This window comes from Macrobrachium nipponense, chromosome 32 (assembly GCF_015104395.2).
Source record: "Macrobrachium nipponense isolate FS-2020 chromosome 32, ASM1510439v2, whole genome shotgun sequence".
In the NCBI taxonomy this organism is placed as follows: Eukaryota; Metazoa; Arthropoda; class Malacostraca; order Decapoda; family Palaemonidae; genus Macrobrachium; species Macrobrachium nipponense.
This window is the reverse complement of record NC_061094.1, coordinates 66,879,925-66,906,424: the sequence shown is the minus strand read 5'-3', so window position 1 is coordinate 66,906,424 and position 26,500 is coordinate 66,879,925.

The following is a 26,500-nucleotide window of genomic DNA, read 5'->3' as shown; positions in this document are numbered from 1 at the left end:
AATCCACATATAAATATTATATATATATATATATATAAATAATATATATATATCTATATATATATGTATAGTATATATATATATATATAGTAATATATATATATTATATATATATATATATATATATATATATATATATTAGGCGTGAAAATTATTTGACAGAATTAAAGTCAAGTGCTCAAGCAGGCTTGAAACTTGTTTCTTTCTTTTCAAGTTACAAGCATGCGAGTACATCTTCACTGACCCCATCACTGGAGTAAACATTCGTCTCCCATTTATGAGTCACCGCCATTTATGAGCTCACTATCCCATTGCTTCAAGTGTACTTTCATAGAAAGCTTTATATAACCCCGGTATTGATGACATTACAGACACATTATCACGAGAATGAAATGAATGTCGCATTTGGCAATTATGTTAAAAAGAGTTGACCATTGGTTCTCAAGGGAGATTTGATCTGGCGACTTAAATATTGACGTGTAAATGTTTTCTTAGGAGGTATGCTTCAGGCAAACAATTGGTAGGTATGGCATATCTGTGGCTTGTCTGCAAGCACTGTTTAGGCAGTGGTGTCACTGAACTGAACCTACCAGATATTCCATCGTGGTCACAATCGGGTCCATTACATCACTCTCCATCTTTTTCCATTTTGCGAAAAATAAGTTATCTCAGTACACGGGTCGGTGACTCAACTTTTGCTTCCAGTAAGCTGTTTTAACACTCTACCTGCTTTTTTTTCTAGTATGCGATCAAATTCCACAGCATCTGTTATTCAAATATGAATATACGTAACTATTCACCAAATAGGGCACATATGCTACGTCATTTCATCTCTTATTAAACAAGATTCTTATTCATTTCATTAGAACGAGTTTCATTTCAGCCTCCAATGAAAGGAGTGGATTAACTGGACTGCCAATTAGGTTAGACTTTTTGGTTCAATTTGAATACAATATTTCTGGGTTCCTGTGCAAATGTTTTCTAATATATTCCGTCCTTTCATACCCTTGACTGAATCTTTCATTAATCCTGTTGACAGTTTTCTGGTGCTGTTTTTACTCTTCCAATCTCCCCTTATTTTTTTTTTTAATCTTTCATTGTTATGTATTTTCCACCAGTTCCCTGATCTATCCTTACTTGATTTCCTTTTCTTTCTTCTTCCGGTTGTCATTTTCCTATTGTTGCTTATTTCCTCTTCTATCTTTTACATCTCCCTGCAATCAATTTATTTTCTTCCCCTTATCAGTTTTCCAAGTTTCCCATCTGTCATTCGCTCGACTTTGATTGATATATCCTCAGTCTTATTGTTTTCGTAATTCATTTATTCATAAAACATTTTCTCTATTTATTTACTGTTCTTTTCCACTTAGTTAAATTCTCATCCGTTCGGCATTCTTTTCGTTTGTTTTGTTTTCTCCTTCACATACTTTCCAACTCATTTGTCTTTCTTTTGTATTTTTCAATTGTATATTTTCCCATTCCTTACTGTGTTTGCCAACGTTGCTATTGATTTTTGGGGCGTCTTCCTTTTCCATCCTTTCTTTTCGCTCTTCTTTTTCTTCTCATTTTTTTTATTGGGTTTTATTTCTGTCTCTCTCATTCCTTTCGTCTCCTAATGCTTGATAATGCCATTGTAAAGTGTTGTTGAACTTGTAATCTTTAATCTGGACTTTCATATTCTTTTTTAACAATTGTCACATAAATTTTCGAATGGAAATGAAATATTTTGCTCAGAAAGAAATAAATTTACTATTCAGAACGAATCTGGAATATTGTTTTACTTGTTGCAGGCTAATACTGCTAAGTAAGGATTATAATATCATGAAGTCTAAACGCCTTCCCCGTTTTCAAAGTAAATAGAAAATTTTGAATTTATACTGAAAAGCTCTTTTATAAGACAAGCTAACGATGAATTTCATTTTTATTTTTAGGAAAGTATTCGCAATGAATCATTCAATGATTTTATGATATATTGATAATTTGCACAAAAAATCAAACCGATACAGATTGTTAGATGAATGAGAAGAAGGAACTATAAAACAATAACAAAAGGTGTGGTTGATTTTCAAACAAATAAACAATAACTCACTCAAAACATCACGGTTAAAACGCAAGTTTCGTTAAAAATCACTAATGTAAAAGAAAGCTCTACCATAACAATGCAATTAAAGAAGCAATTAAATCGAGATGCGCAGAAACAAGGAATTGAATGTCCACAAAATCACAGCCAATAAGACGTAGCAATAAAGTTTAAGTTCGGCTAAACCAACGAGAAATTCTAATTTAGATCTCCTTGAAGCCAAACCAAATTTTGCGCTCAAGACCCGACTTTTATTTCTCTCTTTCTTTCTTTTTTTTTTCTTTTTTTTTTTCCCAACGAACAAAAGGCACGGCTTAATGAGGGCGCGGCTCAGACCTCAAGTCACTCGGGAAAAGAGTCGAAATTAAGAATTGTTTTTATGTCTCTCACTCTTTATACGTCTTTCTGCTTGCTATATCACACGTTTTCGTTTCTCAGCGAACGAACTATTATTACTGTTCTAACGACTCGTTATCGTCATTATTCCTATTCTCTTTGTAATTATTGTTGTTATCTTTATAAGTTCTCATAACAAGAGGTCCTTCCCGATATAAAGTCTTTGAATCACACAATTTGATGAAATTTCCATACAGGCCTATACAGGTTTTTTTAAATATCAAAATAAAACCCATAAACTTACTTAATTTCAGAAGAGGGAAGAATGATTGAAATTGTACCTGCTCAGCATCCTAAAATCGATCCCTGTCTATACCTAATTAACTCCTGGTTGTATCATTATTCAAGATTTAAAAATAGAAAAATGACCCAGAAAACTTCATTGTAAGTCCAAATCTGCGTTATTCGGAACAATACGTTTCTTTCGTTGATATTGATATATGGTTGGCGGTTCCTCTAGGTTATTTTGTTCTCCTGCATCTTCCTCTGCATGTGTCTGCCTGATGCTTGTCGAACGTGGAAGCCAGGAGTCAAGAGAAGGTTGCCATTAGAATAAATCTCTCCAGCTGTCCTTCTGAGCAACAGGAAATTGGGAAAGTTTCGATTGTTAATGCTTAAAAGTGGAAGAGAAAAGGCCAAGGAAAGTGTAGTGTAAAAATTCCCAGGAATGTTGAGAACTGGAGGAAGAGCAATTTGGGGACAATGGAGACTTGGGTTGTGTTATTGCGATAAACTTTTTGAAATATATATCAAAGCCAATGGCTAAATTAATGGTATAAGAAGTTGTTGTCTTGAATTACGTGCTTTAATGAAGCACTGCCGTTGCCGCATTGAAGAGTTTTTTATTTGGCGAAAATGAATTACCTTTTTATATATATTGGAAATGTATAAAGACTTGTTTTATTTTCTGATGCGAAATCTTACTTTACAATCACATTTATTTGTATATATATATAATATATATATATATATATATATATATATATATATATAGATATAGATATCCTTATATGTATACATATATACATATGTATTTATGTGTGTGTATGTATTATACATATATAGGAGAGAGAGAGAGAGAGAGAGAGAGAGGAGAGAGAGAGAGAGAGAGAGAGTTGTGCTGAGTATTGATCTTTTCTTTTATTCTTGAGTCTTTGGCAGTTTTGCCTCAGTCTTCTTCAAGATTTTTATGCACCGTGTGTCACTTAATGGACTTCAGGATGTTAATAGTAGATATTTAAAAAAAGCACGAATGCAACCGTGAGAGAGAGAGAGAGAGAGAGAGAGAGAGAGAGAGAGAGAGAGAGAGAGTCTTAATGCAGGTACATTAACTACCTACTATTAAATAATAGACAAAGAATGGCCAGTACCAGAAAACATCCAAGAGTTTAGAGTAAAGTCAAAGAGCGCGTGTGTATAGATAATTCCCTAATCTCTGCCATCAAGTTGAACGTAACTTATCGAGTATCAGCAGCAAAAATGGGGACGCTATTCACGTTCCCTCGCATTCGTAATGATGGCCCTTAACGATGTGACAGTTGTTTCCTGAAGTCCTTGACGGACAGGGTGCAGGTGGCTGCGAAACAGGTGATGTTGGGCAGTGAGGGTGCTTGTCGATTCAGCTGGCCTGTGTCTCATTTTAAAATCAATTAAGCTTCGCCGCTCTTGTCCCTGGATGTTGGCTGAGAAGTGTCGCATTTCAAAGGCAGATGTAGCAGAATCGAGTAGGTCAGCAGATGTACTGATACTGATACTGTCATTCCACGGAACCTGCATTAAAAGCGTTAAATAATGAAAATCATTAAGTTTGCGTAGTTATACGTTTGACCCCATTTTGCACAGGATTTTTTTTGTTATAGAATTTTCATTGTGGAGCTGCTTGGAAATCACTTTTATTGTATGTAATTTGCTTGAAAATGTCTTACAATAAACTCGGGGATGCAGATGTAATGTTTTCTTTCGCTTTGAATATTTTAACTAAAACGTTATATATTCCAATAGTTCACGGGAACTTCGTCCCTTTGCCAAAGATGTCCATCCACATAATTTTCATTAATACTCTTTAATTATTCGTGTATTAAGGCTTTTTTGGGTATGTAAATTCTGTGCAACTGTCATCAGAACACTGTCCACCACTTTTCTTCCTGTGGTTGAAGGCTCTGTTCAAATTGTTGGCTTCCTTTCCCCAGCAATGGTAATTATGACGTACAAAATCTCGGGAAGTTGCCTTGTTTGGCTATCTTCCAAAGGCCTGTTTGAACATACTCGTAGAATATCCATTAACCCCCATTTGTGACTGCCCAAGAAATCTGTGAGCTCTACTTACAATGCTGAGCATACCCATCCACTTTCCGTGGAAGTGCCGCCACACTATCCAGTACCTGGGTTCGTTTATCCCTTAGATTTAAATTTTAGGAACATGATTAAAATTAAGGTAAACTGATACGTGTGAAAATAAGACTGGTTCCCTGAAAGGTATCAGCACATAATGCTACATCACTCTGTATTGGTTAAAGCATTATATATATTATATATATATATATAATTATACATATATATATATATATATTATATATATAGTTATATTATATATAATATATATATATATATATATATATAAAAAATATATATATATATATATATATATAGAAATCGTTTCGAGATAATTTTTGACCGGCAAAAGAAAATGTTTTACGTGAGTTACAAAACACTCGTAGAGATTCCGAAACAGACTAAAAGACTCAGAGTTCACGAAGTAAATTTCTCAGAAGTAATCTAAGGTCTTACAATGTCTGAAGTTTCCGCCCCGATGGAAAATTGATGAAGAGCACGAGAGCAAAAGCTTTATTTTGTATTGGACGTTATTGGGGCTATGCGCGAACGGCGCCCTTACGTTTTTCGTGTTTCCGTTTGTGTGTTCATGTGTGTATGTGTGTGAACATGGGGAAATTTATATTGGAAAAATCATAAATATGCTAGAGAGAGAGAGAGAGAGAGAGAGAGAGAGAGAGAGAGAGAGAGAGAGAGAGAGAGAGATGAAATGTAGTCTGCTTTTATTCATTAATATTACTATATATTCATCATAGAAAATATAATTTTAAGTGATAAAGTCTTGTCAACTAATGGAAACTAGGTCATATATATATATATATATTATATATATATATATATATATATATATATATATATATTATTATATATATGTCATATATATATATATATATATATATATATATATATATATATATATATATATTATATATATATTATATATATAATATATACACACCTCCAGTGTCTTTCAATTAGAAGTTTTATAGTTTGTTAACCAATTCATTTTCTAGTTTGAACAGAACACTTTTGCTTATTTATCCGTGCTTTTCAACTACTGTTATTATGTACACGCTCTCCAACCCCCACTTAACAATGTCAAACAATGTCATGAAAAACTCAACATAATTGTTGAAAGTTATACTAAATACTGTTATTCGAGGCTGGAATACGAATTATTCATTTTACAAACATTAAAGAGTTTTATGAAAAACTGCGTCATGTTTCTTTTTTTTCTTTTCTTCCAGGTTATGTCAGTGTAAAGAAATAACGGCTCTTTACTGAATGAGAATATTATTATACTTCTAGATTTTGTGAATACGACTTGCGTTAAAGATTTCGAAAATAATGAATGCTATAAATAATCATTTTTGCTCCTGGAGAATTTTCAATTTAGTTTCCTTTTATGGTTCTGAGTCAAAATAATGACGTTGTAGCTCATATAAAGAAAAGCTTTATTGGATCTTAAACCTTCATTCACCGGAGTTGAAAAGAGCCATCATTTTTCGAAATGAAATTTTTGAGGTACTACGTTAATACAAGCGAAGTAATATGATTGCAGGTTGAATGTGAGAGTCTCTGCTAGGAACAAAAATTACTGTATAATTTGACAGTCTGGAATTAAAATTTCATTCAAGCTTGTTAGTTGTCTGTAAATGAAAATGATTGAGATGGCGTTGCCTGTCTGTCCGCAATTTTTCTGTCCGCCTTCATATCTTAAAAACTATTGAGACTAGACGGCTGCAAATTGGTATATTAATCATCCACCCTCCAGTCATCATGAATACCAAATTGCAACCTTCTAGCCTCAGTGGGTTTTTTTTTATTGAAGGTTAAATTTAGCCGTAATCGAGCCTCCGGGAATGATAGAGGGCAGGCCACATCGGGCCGTGGTTAAAGTTTCAAGTTTCATGGCTTCACTTCCTATATACTATACTTTTTGTCTTGCTGAGCTCAAATGATATTTTGGTAAAATTTACCAACGGAATTCAGTGAAAAGAAATATATATATATATATATATATATATATATATATATATATATATATATATATATATATATATATTAGGGCTGTTGCCTTTGTATAATAAGTCGGTTGGTTATGACTTCCATACTCATTGGAGTGTCTTGGGGTTTGATGATAACTTACGAAGTCAATATCTTCTTTGGTTATGATGACGATGTGTTCAAACTCATGATGATAATTTCTAAGTTCATTCAATCTCTTTCTGATGTGAGGTTTCTAGTAGAAAACACTGAGTACAAAAATACATCTATTCTTCTGAGATTACATGATGAAATTGTGCAGGTCTTCTAATGATGATGGCTTGATCACTTCTGTTCCACAATCTGGTTTACAAATCATAAAGGAAGCAGACAGTAGCTCGAACATACGAACATACACACAGATGACATAGATTACAAGTCACGTAGGCCGCTGGAGCTATAGATCACGGTGTTTGTCTCAAGCAGGAAGCTTGGACTAAAGTTTACAAAACAAATGAATAGCCACAGGTGACGGAACTAGACACTGACTGATTACAACACGTCATCTTGGCCTACTTTATTGTATACGTCATCTTAGCCTACTTTATCGTATCTGGTTTGATCACATTCCTGCAAGCAAACTGATTGACCTCTTGGGTCACTGGTTTCAATTAATCATAGTTTTAGTTTTTTATATATGGAATAACATTCCATATTTGTATTATGTAGCACTTTCGTAAATGCTCGGTCGGCTACAAAACCAACCACTGAATATTACTCAAGCTTGACTTGCATTTGACTTATAGGAGTGTGATACAGACACTATGGTGAATATATATAGATATATAGAAAATACTTATAAGTGAAAAAAAAATCATGGTGTTCACAAATACAGATTCATGTAATAAGATATAAGACATATGTATATGATGATATTCATAAATAATAATGATCACGTGATATATAATGATACAGTTTTTCACTTCAACTCATGAAGAGTCATATGCTACAGAAAATACTAATGTACTTCTGATAATTGCATAGCATAAAGATTAACATGATAAAAATCATATTTTAACTGATATAGTAACTGATTTATTAATTGATATATTAACTGATATAGTAACTGATATTTTAACTGATATGGTAACTGATATGGTAACTGATACATTAACCCATATACTAACTGATTCATTAACCATATACTAACTGATGTACTAACTGCAGTTATTGGTAAGATAAAAGGCAACAGCGTGATTACAGGCTGCCTGATTTATTTATATATATATATATGGATTCATATAATTACGATCAATGTATGTGCACTTAAAATAGATTCCTAGTGCGTACACGCACAGATATATTTCGATTCTGTTATTACTGATATTGTATATATGAGATACATGACCGAGGACACACCCACTGCACATTTAACTAGCATTCGAACAACTTTTCGTCCATTACACAGTTCCAGACAACCACCTATAGCCAAATGAAATGGCCAATTCCAAATGGTTGAAAACAAGGGGAAATTGCCTGGGCAGGGTCCGACGTTCTATTTTGCGCCCAAACTTGTCCTCTGCATCCTATGCCATACGAATACGTTCGCGATGAATAAAATCATCCCCAGCACGAGTCCTGCACCAGCAAACGTAGAGGTGAATATCCTTCTTGGTCGTAATTGTCGGAAGTATGTCCCTTTGTAGTCGATTCCGACAGCCGTCGGAACATTCCGCATTAAAAACGAGATTAGCGACGGGATACGGGTGTCGGTCCAAGAAGTCCACGAAATAAGCTTGTTCACTTATGATGGTGCTTATTCCCTTCACATTGTAGGCGGTTGTTACTTAACTGCAGTCGTCCGCAGCAACGAACGGGTTTTTGAAGTTGTAGACGATCTGTCCGGGCATGCGATGCGAAACTCTCGTACTGCAGGGTACTGTAACCAGGTTCCGTTAATCAGCCTGTAAGTGAAATTATACTTGTCACAAGGGCAAAGTAAATTCAGACAACATCCAAATACGGAAGGGAGAAAGCTGTTAAGGACTAGACTTAACCCACACGAATTCGCTGATATTTTATGGAATTCAAAAGAGTCAGCTGTACAAACTTTTTTATCCATGGCATTATAACAATGAGTGAACCTATCCAGGTCTCTGACGACCGTAAAAATATCCACATTAACAGATACCAATACGAATCACAAAGAAAATTTGATATTACTGGTAGTAAGTTACCATACAAAGAAGTATGAAACGGAGCTATTTGTAAGATTGCCAGGCAACATAAGAGTCAAAGAGAATATTAATCATGATTCTGTAATTCTCTACGCTTACTGAAATTAAGCTGTGATAAAATCCGATCCCATGTGCCCCTAACAAAAGGCTCATATTCAATTTTCTCGCGCACATCCTCTGAGGTTAATTTTTAGGCAAGAGATGCTACGAAAGAACCCACTATGTAACTAATTTCTATATAAACTTTGGGTTTTTCAAGGAAATGTGACATTTTCCCATGAATGTGATCTACTTGAATTGTAATATGCTAGTGTTGCAAGTAAATTTTTCATACCCATGACCTGATACTTCTAAATGTTCGTTTACCAATGTCATAAGCTGATTTATTGATTCTAATTGTCTATGAGGTTCAGAAAAGATTAATTCATTTTGATGTTATAAAAATTCTATTTGCTTATTTTGTTCATTAATTTTAAAACGATTGCGATTTCTTAACTAAACTTGCATTGATCACATGGATAAGAATAGGTTACGGCTATGTATGTCACCGTGACCCATGAACCACATGTGAAGTTCATGAGCTAAGCATTCCTCTCTCCAGCCAACTTGTTTTGTAAGCACAAGACAACACACACTACAGACTACAGATGAAGCCTGTGCAAGCGGATTATTGGGGTTAAAAGGAACAGTAATGCATGTGCGATTTATATGATGATTCAGCAACACGCGGTAGGCAGGAGGCTGCGCTCAAGCAAGCTTTAAGAGTTACGTTACTCGCTGTAATAAATACGACTTTAGGACTTTCAAATAATAGCCATTTATAAATTGGATATTTTTTGTTTTAATACTCCACCCACACGAGAAGAATGTCTGATAAAAAAAGTACCGAAATTGAACAATATAATATTAGTTTCACGTTGGAAATCTTCAAGCTTGTAAAATATATGTAATTACTTATGTTAAATTAGATATTCCTTATTCAAACTAATGAAAAAGGTTTCCATACAAATTTTATAAATATTATTTACCCTGTAAGATCCATATAGGATTATTCACCTAGATATCCATTTTCACTTCTAGACTTCCTGACTTTAAAATTTCTCTCTCTTTTTTTTTTTTCCTTTTTTTTTTCCATTCACTACGAATATAAACCACCGGGACAGACAATATGCTAGTAGGTTTTGATATGTGTTTGAGCTTTTAGCTTATTTGTGGTTAAAATCCCTAGAATACTGAATGAACTACTAAACTAAAGCGTTAAGTTAGAGTTCAAATTTTTACTCATATATATTTGGATATTTTATAAGCTCTTACTGCATATGGTTACGTTTTACTTATTGATTTTATCGTGATTCCTTTTTTATTATAATTTGTAACCATTCCAACTTCTTGTGGAGTGTATTATATCGACTCCACTTATATCCATACTTTTTTTTTTATTTGATAAATTAATGGTTGGCCTGAATATGTGGAAAAGTGTTCTAGCGGCGTACCATATAAGGCTACTTGCGGTATCAATGATAAAGGTATTTAAAATCACGAGAACCACTATAATCCAGTTCAGATCCAATATCACGAATGCAACTCGTAGGACATTAACACTTTCTTATTTATCTGTTCTACCAAACCGATTGACTCTGGGTGATAAAATATGGTATTGGTTTTCTTAAGGAAATTATTATTGATTTACACCACCCGAGTCAGAGATTATCATGTGTTGAATTCTATGTTTACTGATGTAGCACTCATAAATATTCCTAGCGCACTCAATTGCGGTGTTTGTTTTTTAGTGCTATTAATTCTATATAACGTGTCAAGGCAACTATTAACACTAAGAGGTGTTTATTTCCTCTGTCAGACTCGTAACTCTCTTAATAATTTTACGTGTATTCTTTCAAGGATTGATTTGATACGGGATAGGCCCCTAAACTGACAGGTGTCTTAGTGTGTACCTTGTTTTCATGACACGTGTTACAATTAGTTATGTGCTTTTTATATCTGTAAGCATTGCAGGCCAGTAAAATAATGATTTGGCTTTCTGTGACATAATAGAGAACCCTGGATGACCATGTAATGGATTGGAATGCAACCAGTTTAGGACGATTGGTATGAAAGAGATTATTACTACTACCTGGTCGTTAGTCACCTGTTGTGTTCTTAGGGTTTTCCTCATCATGGACCTACATATAATATTACATTTGATTACATAATTCTGATATACATACTTTAAATATACTTTTGCTTTAGGGTTTCTGTTTATTGTTTTGCTTAGCTGCTGACCCTTGCTTTGTTCAGTTTGTAACAGTTCAGCGCTCCAACCCAGGTATTCAATGTTCACGATCTCTTGGGTTAATGAATTTTCTTGTTCAGATACGGTTTTAACAATAGGCACGGATGTTTCTATATCTTTTAATCCAACTAAAGGTTCTTTGCAGGATGGTGCGGGATTGTGGGATAATGCGTCAGCTATATTTGCTTTCCCAGGTGGATATCTTAGCTTGGCTACAAAGACCTGGATGATCATATGCCACCGAGTTCCTTTGGGACTGTGATTAAAGCCTTTGAAGAACTCGGTAAGGGACTTATGGTCAGTAAGGACTTTAACAGGATAGCCGTAGATTATGAACTTAAAATGTACTAGTGAGTTAACGATTCCATAGCCCTTCCTCTCCTATTATTGCATATTTACTTTCAGAGGGCTTTAGTTTACGTGAATAAAAAGCTATAGGAAAGAACTGTTTATCATATTGCTGAAGTAGTACCCCTCTTACCCCTTGATCTGAGGCGTCTGTTACAATAAGAAAAAAAAATTCCTTATTTAATTCAGGGATTTTTAAGATAGGTGAGCTGCATAATTCCAATTTTAAGATATCGAACGCCTGTTGATGCTTTTCAGACCATAATAAATCTACGCCCCTCTTCGTAAGATCTGTTAAAGGAGCTGCTATGATTGAAGAGTTACATTTTTACTTACGATTGTAATACCCACTACAGCGCAAAAGTGCTGTATCCCCCTTACGTTAATAGGTACCAGAAAGTTATGAATAGCCGACATCTTACCATGGACTACTTTAAGACCTTGACTAGACACATAAAACCTAAATAAACATGTTCAGTTTTTTGAAACTCACATTTGGATATTTTACTCTGAGATTATTTGTCTTTTTCTCTGTAGCACTAGCTCTAGTTTACGCGAATGTACTTCTAAGGTATTAAAAGAGATTACAAGACCAACCATATAGGCATGTAGGGTATCCCCTAAAAAGGTCTCCAAACACTATATTAATAATTCTGGTGAATGTAATTGGGGCGCAATGTAAGCCGGAGGCATACATAAAAATTGATAATGTCCCCTGAGTGTGCTGAAGGCGGTGTATGAGGTATACTCACATAGCTAATGGTATCTGGTGAAAGCCTTTAAGTAAGTCCAAGCTGGTGAAAAATATATTCTGACCTAACAAAGATAAGATATCGTCGGTACATGGCACTGGAAAACGATCGGGAATCGTTTCCTTGTTTAAGCAACAGAAATCTACTCTGATACGCCAAGTCCGATCGTTTTAGGTATGACGTTTAAGGGAAAAATCATATGGGCTATTTGATTTCCTAATCACTCCCATTACTAACATTTTTTCAACTTCGTCATTTATCTCTATTTTGAAATTTCATTGGGAGTCTATACGAAGGTACGTATATAGCTTTATGTTTGTCCTTAGACCGTATTTTGTGTTCAATGACACCCCTTTTCCCCCAGAGATCACTCGCTAGTGGAGAAACATCCTGGTATTCAGATAAGCGATAAAAAAAATTCTGCTGAATCACCTCTGTTTGAATGACTTTACGGATATTACTTTAGATAGAGTATAAAAGGGATTCGTCCACAACTGGTCGGGCGTGATTAAATTTAGCAACAATAAAAAAAATGCGATATTTATAACTTCCATATCCCCGATATATATAGGTTTTGTGGATTACTAGATTGGTATTAGGATGGTTACAGACTTCAATATTAACTTGTTGCTGTGAGTCAACAGTGTATAGTGCTTTGTTTGCGGAAATCGTTATATTTCAGAGTGTCGGGAAGGATTAAAATTTCAGATCCCAGCAAAGTTTTTTTACACACACTAAGACATTCGAGGGTGCATGCGTCTCGAGATTTTGCGTGCAAACTACGACTGTGGGTGTGGGAGAATTCTGTTGGGTCGCTTGAACAATGTCACGATTTATAAGACAAGTGATGGTTCCTCTATATAAGTTATTATTTGATTGACTGTCTCTTTTTGTTCAAAACGGATTTTAATATGTTAGAAGGTTTATAGAATTTTCCTTTGATAAACACGCCTTATTTGGCAGAAGGTAAGATAATGTTTTGTATACCCATAGATGGATATCTTACAATTACACTAGATACAGATCAATGGTTTTTATAACTATAAAAGTATCTGTAAGCGTTCGCTTATCCGCCCTGTAGTGAATCTGAGTTATGCTTCGACAATTAACTCTTTATTGCCAATTACTGAACCATACTCCGGACTTCTCAATAGGTAAGTTCAAACAACATACGGTGAGTCCGTAAATACAGGATATTACGTGGACTAAAGGAATAAAAACAATGTAAATGGCTAATATTCTAATTTTTACGGCACGTACAGTCGGGCATAATCCACCACTACTTATAATAACTTATTGTATTAAAATTACGAGAACCTGCTCTGATTACTTGATACGATCGGGACCTTGCAAAGGAGCCTTTATTGTCATGACCCGAAATAGTGTTACCTCTAATTTATCCAGAGTTGTGCGGGGGTTCCACTTGTTTTGTGTGTTTTTTTATCACTACGGTGCCCTATCCATGCATCTGTATAAATACAGACGTCCACTGCGTAAACGCATATTCAATGCATAATATGATTTGTTACGTACAGAATTAATAATCACCCAAAATGATGAAATTAACACAGTATATGATTATGATATTTCAGGAGAACTTCTGGAATCAGGAACTCAAGGATAAAAACTCGCAGTAGCGAAGTCCCAATGATGTAGATAATTTCTGTAAAAAGTAAGATTAAGAATGTCTCGTAACTTCAGCCACAGGAATAACGAAATTCGACCTGCAAAGGAAACACTCAAAGTTACTCCAAATGAATAAAAAAGGATTGTACTTAGCTTGACTTTGTGGGAAGTCACTGTGTTTCGATAACGACACGGCCTTGGTCGCTTTTCTCTGTTTAGCGGATGACCCTGGTTTTGGCTTTAGTTTCCCCCGTGCGCGTTGTTCATTTATTGGATGATTCGTGTCCTTGAAGATCCGATGCTGAAGACGCGTTCGGTTTGTTTCTTGAAGTGCTGGAAACGCTCAATAAATGATGATGTTTTCTTGAATGATTCTGATGAGCAGACACGTCAGGTTTGTTTCTTGAAGGTATGCACTGCTGAAGACGCTCACTAACGATGATACTAAGTTGCTTGAAGAATCTCTTGCTTTCGTGTCGTTGACTTCTGATAGATACATTATTCGTTATTCTTCGGAAGACGTTGAAGAGTTCTTGTTTTACGCTGCCACCAATTTTAGGGCTGTTGTCTTTGTTTAATAAGGCGCCCTGTGAGGTTATGTTAGACTTGCGATAATTTTACGCCAAGTCTGTTGGTTATGACTTCCATACTCATTGGAGTGCCTTGGGGTTTGATGATAACTTACGAAGTCAATATCTTCTTTGGTTATGACGACGAAGATGTGTTCAAACTCATGATGATAATTTCTAAGTTCATTCAATCTCTTTCTGATGTGAGGTTCCTAGTAGAAAACACTGAGTACAAAAATACATCTATTCTTCTGAGATTATATGATGAAATTGTACAGATCTTCTAATGATGATGGCTTGATCACTTCTGTTCCACAATGTGGTATACAAATCATAAAGGAAGCAGACAGTAGCTCGAACATACGAGCATACACACAGATGACATAGATTACAATGCTTGAGCTATAGGTCACGGTGTTTGTCTCAAGCAGGAAGCTTGGACTAAAGTTTACAAAACAAATGAATAACCACAGGTGACGGCAACTAGACAATGACTGATTACAACACGTCATCTTAGCCTACTTATCTGTATAACGTCATCGAGCCTACTTTATCGTAGCTGGTTCTTGATTACATTCCTGCAAGCAAACTGGTTGACCTCTTGGGTAACTATGTTTTTAATTAATCATAGTTTTTAGTTTTTTGTTTTTTTATATATGGAATAACATTCCATATTTGTATTTTGTAGCACTTACACACACACAACACACACACACACACACACACACACATATATATATATATATATATATATATATACATATATATATATATATATATATATATATATATATATATATATATATATATATGAATATATAATCATCAATTAAGGGAAGAGGACACACCAGATGTACATGCTGTCTTTATTGCAACGTTTCGTAATTATCAAATTAATTACATCATCAGGCTGTTAAAATAAAAATAAAATTCCTAGTAAAATTGTAAAAAAAAAAACTAAAAATTAAAAATTCAAAAATGCAAAAGCTACAAAAAATTGTTCTTACTAAGTGTACAAATATACACATTAAAATTAAGGAAATTAAATTATTACCCCCCCCCCCCCCCCCCCCCCCCCCCAAAAGGACATACAACTTAAAATGAAAGATAAATGAACATAAGATAAACAAAAATTGACAAAATTTTTAAAGCAGCAGTGAAACAGTTACAGAACAAGAAGTTAAGGACCGACCTAGAGGAGTGGCAACGTTAAACTAAACGTAAACATAAAAAACATAAATAAAACAACACAAGTCAAGACAAATACAGAGGGGAGGAAGATGTATGGGTGTTCAACGACGGAAACAAGTTGTTTAATAAAGAGAGATTCTAGAATAACAAGGTCCTGCGGGTTGGTGGTATGGCCTAAAAATACAGAAGTCTTTATTATCGATATATGTTTTACACATTTTGGAGTGATTTCTAATATTGGAGTGTTCCGGGTTTGCAATCCTGCAGCTAGTATGGAAGCTTAGCCACGATGAGAATCGAGACGCACCTTAAGGAGTCTGCTGGTGGATCTCACATAGGTGGGATTCACCAGCAGACAGTACAGAAGCGATCCACCAGCGGACTCCTTGAGGTGCGTATCGATTCTCATCATGGCATAAGCTTCCATACTGGCAGCAGGATTGCAAACGCGGAACACTCCAATATTAGAAATCACTCCAAAATGTGTAAAACATATATCGATAATAAAGACTTCTGTATTTTAGGCCATACCACCAACCCGCAGGACCATGTTATTCTAGTACCTCTCTTTATTAAACTTGTTCCGTCGTTGAACACCCATACGTCTTCCTCCCCTCTGTATTTGTCTTGACTTGCGTTCTTTATTTATGTTTTTAAGTTTATGTTTAGTTTAATGCTGCCACTCCCTCTAGGTCGGTCCTTAACTTCTTGTTCTGTAACTGTTCACTGCTGCTTTCAATTTTTGTCAGTTTTTGTTTTTTTTATGTTCATTTATCTTTCATTTTAAAGTATGTCCTTTTAAATAATTTAATTTCCTTAATTTTAATGTGTATATTTTGTTCACTTAGTAAGAATAATTTTTTAGCTTTTGCATTTCTGAATGTTTAATTTTCAGTTTTGTTTTTACAATTTTACTAGGAATTTTTATTTTCATTTTAACAGCATGATGATGTAATAAATTTTATAATTACGAAACGTCGCAATAAAGACAGCATGTACAGACGGCCAACAAAGAATTGGCGTAGTTTCTTAATTCATTGTTCGTTATGGAAATATTGCCATATGCAGGTGCCAGAATATTTACTTAACAGTAAATAAAATTTCCTTTCAAAGGTGCCATACTTGAAATAAATGACATTAGAACTGATAGACTTATTCAACGTATTAAAGATAATTATTTGCAAAGTAAGGAAAAAATATACCGATGGGTCCACCGTCCACGATTTCTAATTTTATTTTCAACTCTAGCTTCGTGACAGCATTCCGAAGAGTTTTGAGGTTGGCTTTGCTGCCGCTCGAGTCTTGACTCAACATATCGTACTGCACTGAAGTGTTGTCATTTCGTCTCCTACAGCCGATAAATAATACATCAAGGCGTTGACATTCTTTGAAAACGATGTTTAGTTAAACTAATTTTGTCCTTTGATCAATAAAATAATTTGCATGACACGTTTTAGTGGGCCTAAATGGACTTCTGATTTTCCCACATGATAAGCCTAGGTCTATTTTCAGCAGCATACTCTCTTGGATACGTAATATTAATGAATATTTAAATCGACAGATACTATATATATATATATATATATATATATATAAATATATATATATAATAATATATATATATATATATATATTAATCTGCTTTATTTGACTATTCCCGTTATTCTTGTTTTTATTAGCCCTGTTGCCCTTTCTTCTTCTTCTTATCCTTTTAATAATTGCTTAACATAATTAACTCAGACCTAGCTATTCAAAGTCAAAAAGCAATTAATAAAAAATCAAACGAATATAATTCTTTCTTATTTTTATCGAATTCCTTGCATATCATCCTCTTTCATTTGGACACCTTGGAAAGCTGTGGAAGTCAAAACTGACGAATACATTAAGAAAGGCTTTACTTCCTTAAAGGCTTTCTTAGGTTGATCTTTCTGTAGCTATTCATTCTTTTAAATAGAAATTAATTCAAATTAGTTCACATGTATAACTACTAGACCTACTTACATAAGCATATTATAAGTAGCTGAAAGAATAAGAAATAGGAAAGGTGACGTTCTCGTTTAAGTCTATTTCATGTTTTTTTTTTTTTTTCTCAAGAAAACCTACTGCTTTCTTTAATCAAGGGTTGCTCTTTTGACGGCTACAGGGTGTAACACGATGGTATGCACACATTTTGTGGAATGAAAGATAAAGTTTCTTTGAACAGAAAATATTTTACAAAACATGTATTTTTAAGGCGTCCGTTGTCGGTGCGGGGAATTTTAAAATAACCGTTATCATTAGTGATGCTTTCACGAGGTGGAGTTCGTAGTGAGAGTCGGATCTAGTCGCTGAGATGTAGAAGAGAGCGAGCGGAGGTGGCTTATAGGAGTGATGGAAGGATTAAGGCCGATGTTAGTAAAGATCTCCCAATAAAATGTATTCTTTAGGTTTTGAAGAAAAAAAATGCATGCATCATTGAAACCGTTTCCCTCCCTATCCGTGGTATTCACTGGCCACCGATAAAAAAAAAAAAGTAAGCCTAACTGAATCTCTCATTCATCAAAGATAAGTTTGCTTATTCATTAGACAACTATCAGACTTCAAGTGTAGATTTAAAAATCTCTACCTCTCCATCTAAAGTATTCATCAGAGCTAGTTATGATCCCTGGTTCAGCAATGTCGTGAAGAAGCACTAGAATTCAAAGTTCACAAATGAATGTTGCTCAGCAACATTTTCACTACTGTATTGTCTTGCTCTCATGTGGTGCTTCGAGGTATTCCACCTCTAGGCCCATGTTCTAAACTTTGCCGTCCTTTAAACAATTTTATTCATCTATGTATGATTCTCTCCGGTTTATTAAGCTTTCTTGATATCTCTCCAACAGGAACTTGCACGAATGCAGTGCAATAATTCTCTCGCTCATCGAAGGATGTTTCTTAGACCGATAAATGACACATTGACATTAGATACCCGTGCACATAACATCAAAAGCAATAGAGTGAGGTCGCCTAGTTCACATTGTTAAGATATCGGTTTTTTTTCTTTTTGTTTTCAAATTTGATAGCATTTTGTGAGATTCCAATGTTTTCTGTAAAATTTAATAAATGGAATAGTTCAACTACCTTCAACTTAATATTGAAATGATAATTTAAGGACTATGTTTATGCGATACTACTAGTGATAGGTGTCTCCTATCTATTTGGTAATGCATATCTATGGTTGTGATATGACGTTTTTTATCACTTCGTTTCGTTCACGTCAATTTTGCTATATGGAAAATAGTTTTACACAATAACATAACATAATGTTCTAAAGATATCAGTGACTGTTTTTAACGTCATTACACAAGAATTCATCCATCTTTGAAAAGAAAAATAGATAAATAAGGCATGAATCGTGCGTCAGGCAGGTGAACGAAAAATTATGAAACTCTGCCACGAGATTTTTGGCCGACAGTACATCTGTGTGTGTCCCCTTCCCTTCATTGATGATTATTAATATGGATTGACTCCTGGCTCCTGGCACTAAGGTATATATGTATATATATAAGTCATATCACATTTCCGTGATTCATATACATATATCAAGCTACAATGTCCTTTAATATCTAATTCGCTCTACCTCGGATTAATATATTTTCATATATGCTTAACCGAAGGGGAATTTTTTCTCGATAATAGACTTGCCTGGACCAGGGCGCGAACCCATGATCCTTACAAATCCAGGAACGTCAGTGAAGCTTTATCCTACTACACCACCGCGAGAGGTTAAAAAGTAAGGATCATAGGTTCGTGCCCTGGTCCAGGCAAGTCTATTATCGAGAAAAAATTCCCCTTCGGTTAAGCATATATGAAAATTATATATTAATTCCGAGGTAGAGCGAATTAGATATTAAAGGACATTGTAGCTCGATATATGTATATATATATATATATATATATATATATATATATATATATATATATATATATATATATATATATATATATATGACCTACTTTTATACCAGGCAAAACATACCACAAATTGTATATATTGTCTGATTTAGAAATCAGGTATTTCAAAAGCATCAGTTACCGAAGTGTTGATGAAGGGTCTTGTCAACTTTGAAGCCTTGTGTTATTTGATCGTCTAGGTATTTGTGTGTGTGTTCGTGAGAGAGTCATGTTTCCAGTGCTGCTGGAAACTATTTCCCATGAATAACATCCAGATCAAGAGTTGTTGAATACTGAAAATGATATATAAATTTTGAATACATTTTTATCTATGATAAACTTTTGATTTCAGCGTGCATATATTCGCACCCATCGTAACCATCACTGCTCTGCTCTTTACGTTTATCCGCTTCAAAAATGACTCAGAGACCTAATTAGAAATTTGCATTTCATTGGTCTCTTCGTCAATAGGAACAAAAAAATTCGAGTTTTTCGTGTCTCTTTTTGCCTATCTTTGAAGGAACGTCATTGCCAGGATTTATATCTCCAGTTGTTTTTGACAGTCGGCGTTAAAAATACCTTCAGAATTTATAGCAAGGGATAATTTTATTGCAGTTGTTTATACTAGAAATTAGAAATACCGACGTTGTGAAGACTCGTTTTTTATCACATTGACTTTGAAATTATTCATGTGTCCATAGAATATATTAACCTTTGTTTTTCCAGCTCTCGACCCAAGGTAATATGGTCAACGTTAATCTATTTACAGTAGTAGGTTCTTCATTCCCCGGAAAAAGATTTATAATTGAGCTAATAAATTGAAACGTAAGTCAGATGGAAGTATGAAAAGTCATTAACATCAAATTTTTTTATTTCCCTCCGTCCACGATTCGACGACTTCTTTCGCGGGAACTTAATTGTTGTATTTATTATATTACAATTTTGTCCTTACCTTAAAGTTGCCTGGACATTCGGGGTCAGAATCACTATCTGCTTCCACTTGGAAGCAGCATGCTGCATGCTCCGCCATTGAAGTAAATAAATATTGTTTTCCAGTTCGTAATTTATCTCTCAACCTCACGAATCAATTTGCTTCTGTAATAAAACGAGAATAGAAAGATAATAATGGAGAGAAAGGATAAAGGTGAAATAAGTTTAATGTTACTTATATATGTATATATCTATATCCTAGATATAATCACTATCATGATTATTATTATTATTACTTTACTATATATATAAATTATTATATATTATATATATCATATATATTATATATATATTTATATAGATAGCTATTATATAATAACATCTTATATCTAATATAAATTATTACTATATTTACATATATTATATTATATATATATATATATATAATATATATTATATATATATATGTGTGTGTGTGTGTGTGTGTATGTATGTATGTGTTGTATATGTATATGAATACTGCATGTAACGCTGAGTTATGTCCAACTGTGTTTATATCTAAACGACTTGCAACCATGAGGGATTTTGAGTATAAAGAAATTAAATCGTATATAAACCAACAGCATAGCGTAAAATTAGAAATCTGTACCTTGGTCTGTCTGTAAGCAATTATACTAAAGTACTGACTGCATAGATTAGGAGTCTGTGATTTGATTTCGCAGATAGATATATTATTTTGGCGCTGATATCTTGAGCATAATTGTATGTAGTGTGTGAAACTGTAATCTCCAATCTTTAATATCTCATCGGTTGCACATGTCCTTCCGAAAGTCTGCTTTCCTCGGGCACAAACCCATTAAGAAGACATCAAGAGTGTCTCGCTAAATCGCCTGGAGTTTGTCTCTTATCGTCGACTTCTGTGTCCTGTGGGGTGGAATAACTGACATTCGTCATTGCAATAACTTCCAGGTTATGAGCGCCACGCCAGAAATTGCTCGACTGGAGGGAGCTTCTGCTGGATCCCCCTGGAACCCTAAAGGAAATTGCAAAAAGACATGTTTATATATTTTCCACGGCTTGGCATCATGTTTCACTTCGTGGAACAATTTCGTTTGCTTATTTATGTATAGTTATCAATAACTTGCAGTTATCGGGCCTTTATAGAAAACTTGCATAAATACTCAGAAAAAAGACAGGAGGGTGTTATTCCAGAGTTTATTTATATACTGGTATGGTAATCCATATATATGCACGTCGAAGTATTAGTACACATAAAAAACGCACACGTGTACCAAAAACCTCTACACAAAAATTCCGTCGAACTAGGGAAGCAAATAATGTGGCCTTAGGGAGCGTATGATTACAAGATAATTTGATGAGAGTGAGTTGATATCTATTATGAAAGAAAGACTGATGTGACAATATGTAAATTGGAGAGAGAACCGGTTTGGCGATTCAGCGTTTCTCAAATGAAGTTGCAGTGTGTGTGTGGCTGAAAAATTTGAGTGGATGAATGATGACAATTCGAGGAAAGGGTGGAGGAGGAGGAGGAGGAGGAGGATGTGTGGATGCAAAGTTGTTGGATGACTGAAAGTGTCAGTGTGTGATATGGGTTCTTCATAAGGTGTTGTCACGGTGTAGATGAACCTTCTGTGTTGGGATTTGTAGCGTTTAATATTGGATATGTTTTATCCTTAAGTAATTCACTCCATATTCGAAATTTATACATCAAACGTTGTATAAGTGGTGGTTTTATTGTCTCACGGGGCCACTCAGTATGTAAGGGGAGTGTCTTAGAAATACGTATTGTGCTACTTGTAATCAAAGTTTTCTGAACTCTAATACAATTGTAAACTACTCCCTATAAATATTTGTGCTTAAAAATAGTATATATAATATACTGCTTTCATATATTTCTGTATCTTTTTACAGATGGACAAAACGCGTAATGGAAGGCCAACTCCGATATGAAAGCTGTGTATATTTGAAGGTAAGTTTTCTTATTAAAACAAATGAAGAATAACTGTCCTTTTGATGGAAAGGAAAAGGCAAGTTTTATTAATAAAAATTGGTTAATACGTTTTTCTAGAAATCGGTCCTCTTCAGAAGATATTCATTTTAACTGTGATTTTCATCAGTTGGAAGCATTTATAATATATATATATATATATATATATATATATATATATATATATATATATATATATGTGTGTGTGTGTGTGTGTGTGTGTGTGTGTGTGTGTGCGTGTGTGTGGACTGGATGAACTAATCGCGGGAATTTCAGTTAATGCGGGAACGTTAACTTGAGACTTGAATCAGTCAAAGATTAGTAGCTTACGAAGAGTTTAGACTTAAGTCTGGGTTGAAGGGTAGTAGTAAACAGAGAAAGAACGTGACTGGAGGTTAAAGTAGAAACCTGCGGCTTTTGTAGGAGTCTCTTCGGTACTATTTGTGGTTGCCAGGTCATCTCGGGGGAGGCATCTTCCAGTCTTGCCTATGGTGGTGACCTGTTTCCAGTGCTCTCGAGGCTTGGGCTTTGTTTTAACATTTCTGCTTCGGATTCCACAGTATTGGGTTTGAGTTCCCGTCACTTACGTCGGCAAGTTTTTCACTGCGCATATTTAAGCTTTTATATATGTGTATGTATGCTATCTCGTTAAATTTTTCTGACGTATATGTGCGTGCGCGCGTATAGTTATAATTTTTCTAGATGGTTTTATTATTTGCTGTGATATTTTATCATTGTAATCTGAACATTTAGTAGTTATTTTTATAGCTACTTATTGAGTTTGCATACAGAGGTCATTTCATCGTGTTTTGTACTTTTATGTAGATAAGCAAAATTTCTCTTCCAAAATGGAAAGAGTAAGGCTAATGCATGATGATTACGTTGTGCAGTCACTTTTCCAGTTTAGTCATTTGGGCTACAGTACGTTCAGTGTAAAAATAATGGTGACGTGCAAGTTAGCCTATTAAGAAAGCATTCTTGTAGCACGATGTGGGTCCGGGCCTTCATTTACATAGGTAATTGTAATGTAACTTTCTTCAGCGGAGTACAGAAAACTGTTAGTGGCTTGAACATTAGGTTTTCCGAGAGTTTTGTAAGATCGGACTCTCCATTTTAACTAGATTTCCTCAATTTGTATGCTGTCCTCTACCACTGCGGTTTACGTAATTCTTTTTTCACTCCTGCTGTTAGCTAATGTTTTCGCCATATTGGGCGCCCGTTTAGATTTGATTTTTTTTTTTAAGTAGAAGACCTCTTAAACCGGAATAAATATAAAAAGTTAAGGGAGTTAGCTCTCCTGGGAAACGAATCGCGTGCAGTTTGAAGATAAGAAAACTCCCAAATCACTTATTACATTTGGTGTTGTGCGTTTGATATCATGTGATGTAATGCATGGATGTGTAGGTAAAGTGAATCTTTGGAAAGGTTGACCTTATTGAAAAGAGAGACCAGAGCTTCTTTTTTACAGCGCTGTCAATGTTAATCTGAAACAGTGACAACCTCCCCCGCCCCGACCACGCCCACCAAATCTCGCCGTCTACTGCCAAAGGTCTTTTTATTCACTCGACTTCAAAGCCTTTGAGTAGGCTTCATTGTCCTGGTACCGTTGTTGATGCTTGATGCTTATAAGTTTAAGAAAGGTTGTAACGCTACATTAAAGTGTACCCCTGCAGTCACTGCATTAACTTTTTCATCTTTTTAACTTTTAAGAACCAAATATTTTTTTTAGGATTCGAAGATTATTTAGGCATAATTAATTTATTACTAGTTTGTATATTATTCTTCTTTAATTGTTATTCAACAGAGAGTATCACGACCCTCTCTCCAATCGCTGTCATATGTGAATGTACCTACATATAGATAAAGACTGTAATAATTATGAGGTTGTTAATTAAAATCCAGATGGTTAGTTAGACATCATTCCGTTGTGAACGGTAATATCTTGAAAAATTTTAGGGCGGTAATATCTCGAAAGAGTTATAGCATTGCAGATGTATCGTGGGTCTGTTTATATATATATATATATATATATATATATATATATATATATATATATATATATATATATATATAGATATATAATACACACGCACACACACACACACAAAAACACACTATTTATATATATATATATATATATATATATATATAGTATATATATATATATATATATAATGTATATCATTTGGATGTATGCGTCTGTGTAAACACGTATTTCATATAATCTGCAGCACTTCACTCTTCAGTTATGTCGCGAAGTCTACCAGGTACAAATCTGCCCGTTAAAACTTCCTTAAAAACCCGTGAGTAGCAATTCAATTATGGTAATATGCCAAATGCATAAAAAAAGTTACGATCGGGGGGTGGGGGGAGCCTTACTTTCCTGTCTGTTGGCGAGGGAGAAAAGCCCATAAAAAAAAAAGAAAAGAAAAACCTACTGGATGAAAAATCCCTTGACAACTGGAGCTTCACGAGAGCGTGAAAACGACCCGACGGTTAATTGGATGACAGACGATGGATCCCTTAGGGGGACCTTATTGTACAGGATGTTCGTCCGGGAATTTCTCCTGCTCCGCCAGAGGGGAGTTTTTATTTATTTATTTTTTTTTTACACCAGCTGCTTTGAATCCTAATTGCTATTGGTATTAGAATGTCCCGCCCTTCTGGAACTGAACGGGATAGTATTTTAAGGGCAAAGGTTTTTGGAACGGGCAACTTCATATCCTTTACTAGCCCAGACCGGACAAGAAGAGAATGAAGAGAGAGACTTGCCCCTTAAAGGGTTATAAAGGTTAAGGAAAACGAAAGCATGAAGGAAATTTCTAAGTCAATGAAATGTGTCATCCTAGGATTACCGATATCTTAGGGTGTGTAAGGAAAGCGGTGGTTTGACGGGTGTTAAGAGGCCTCCCTAAAAGTTGAGGAACTTACAACTAGGGTCAGCTGAAGTTTCTGTCTTCGTAAAGGGAATGGAATTAATTCTCAAAGGGGATATAAACTCAAAGCAGAGTAAAAGGCCTCGGATAACCTAATTAGGTTCCAGGCGAAAAGAGGAAAGAGATACCCGGAATTTAATTTTTCCTATTTTAGTTTGCCGTTGTCGTTCCAAACATTCATGCAAGACAAATAATTATTTATCTTGCATATAAACTGAGCAAATCTCAAGGTTTATTATTCAAAGGTTGTCTTGTAGATTTAGGCAAAGTGAAAGACATGTACCGGAGACTAATGAGGTGACTCTTGATTTAAGGCATAAGCTTAAAAGCATTTTTGCCTGCTTTGTTGAATAAGCATTAAAAAACGTAGACGTAAGTTTTATCTGGCATTGCACATCAAGTAATAAACTTCCTTTTTGCAAGATATTAGATACTTTTGATGTTTCGAAACAATATTTCTTGTAATAGCCAGGGTGGCTCCAATGGCTATTAAGTCCTTAGTTATCAACAATTATTTTAGGATGAAGTTGCATTGGTTTCCTTCATAAGTCTGACCTGCGACCCACTGTATAAAGAATTCCCTCCTTGATTCAGTAGTAAGTGATGAGCATGAGTGAGGAGACTGCTGCCTTTGTCAAGGCTTCCAAATATGAATTTTGTGTACAATCTCTTCAGTCAAAACTTCAGGTCGTCTAACTGAAGTACTAAAGCTGCTGTCTTCAGTAGTGTCTTTAAACACTTGACGCTTTTCTTGGTACTCATTTATAAAAAACAATTTCCTGTCTGTGTTAGTCTAGATTTTGCGTTTTCTTCTTTTCGATTTCTAACTGGTAAAACCACTGAAGACACCACCAATTTTATTGCCTTAACGTAGCAAAATAGATTTCACATTCATATGGATAAAA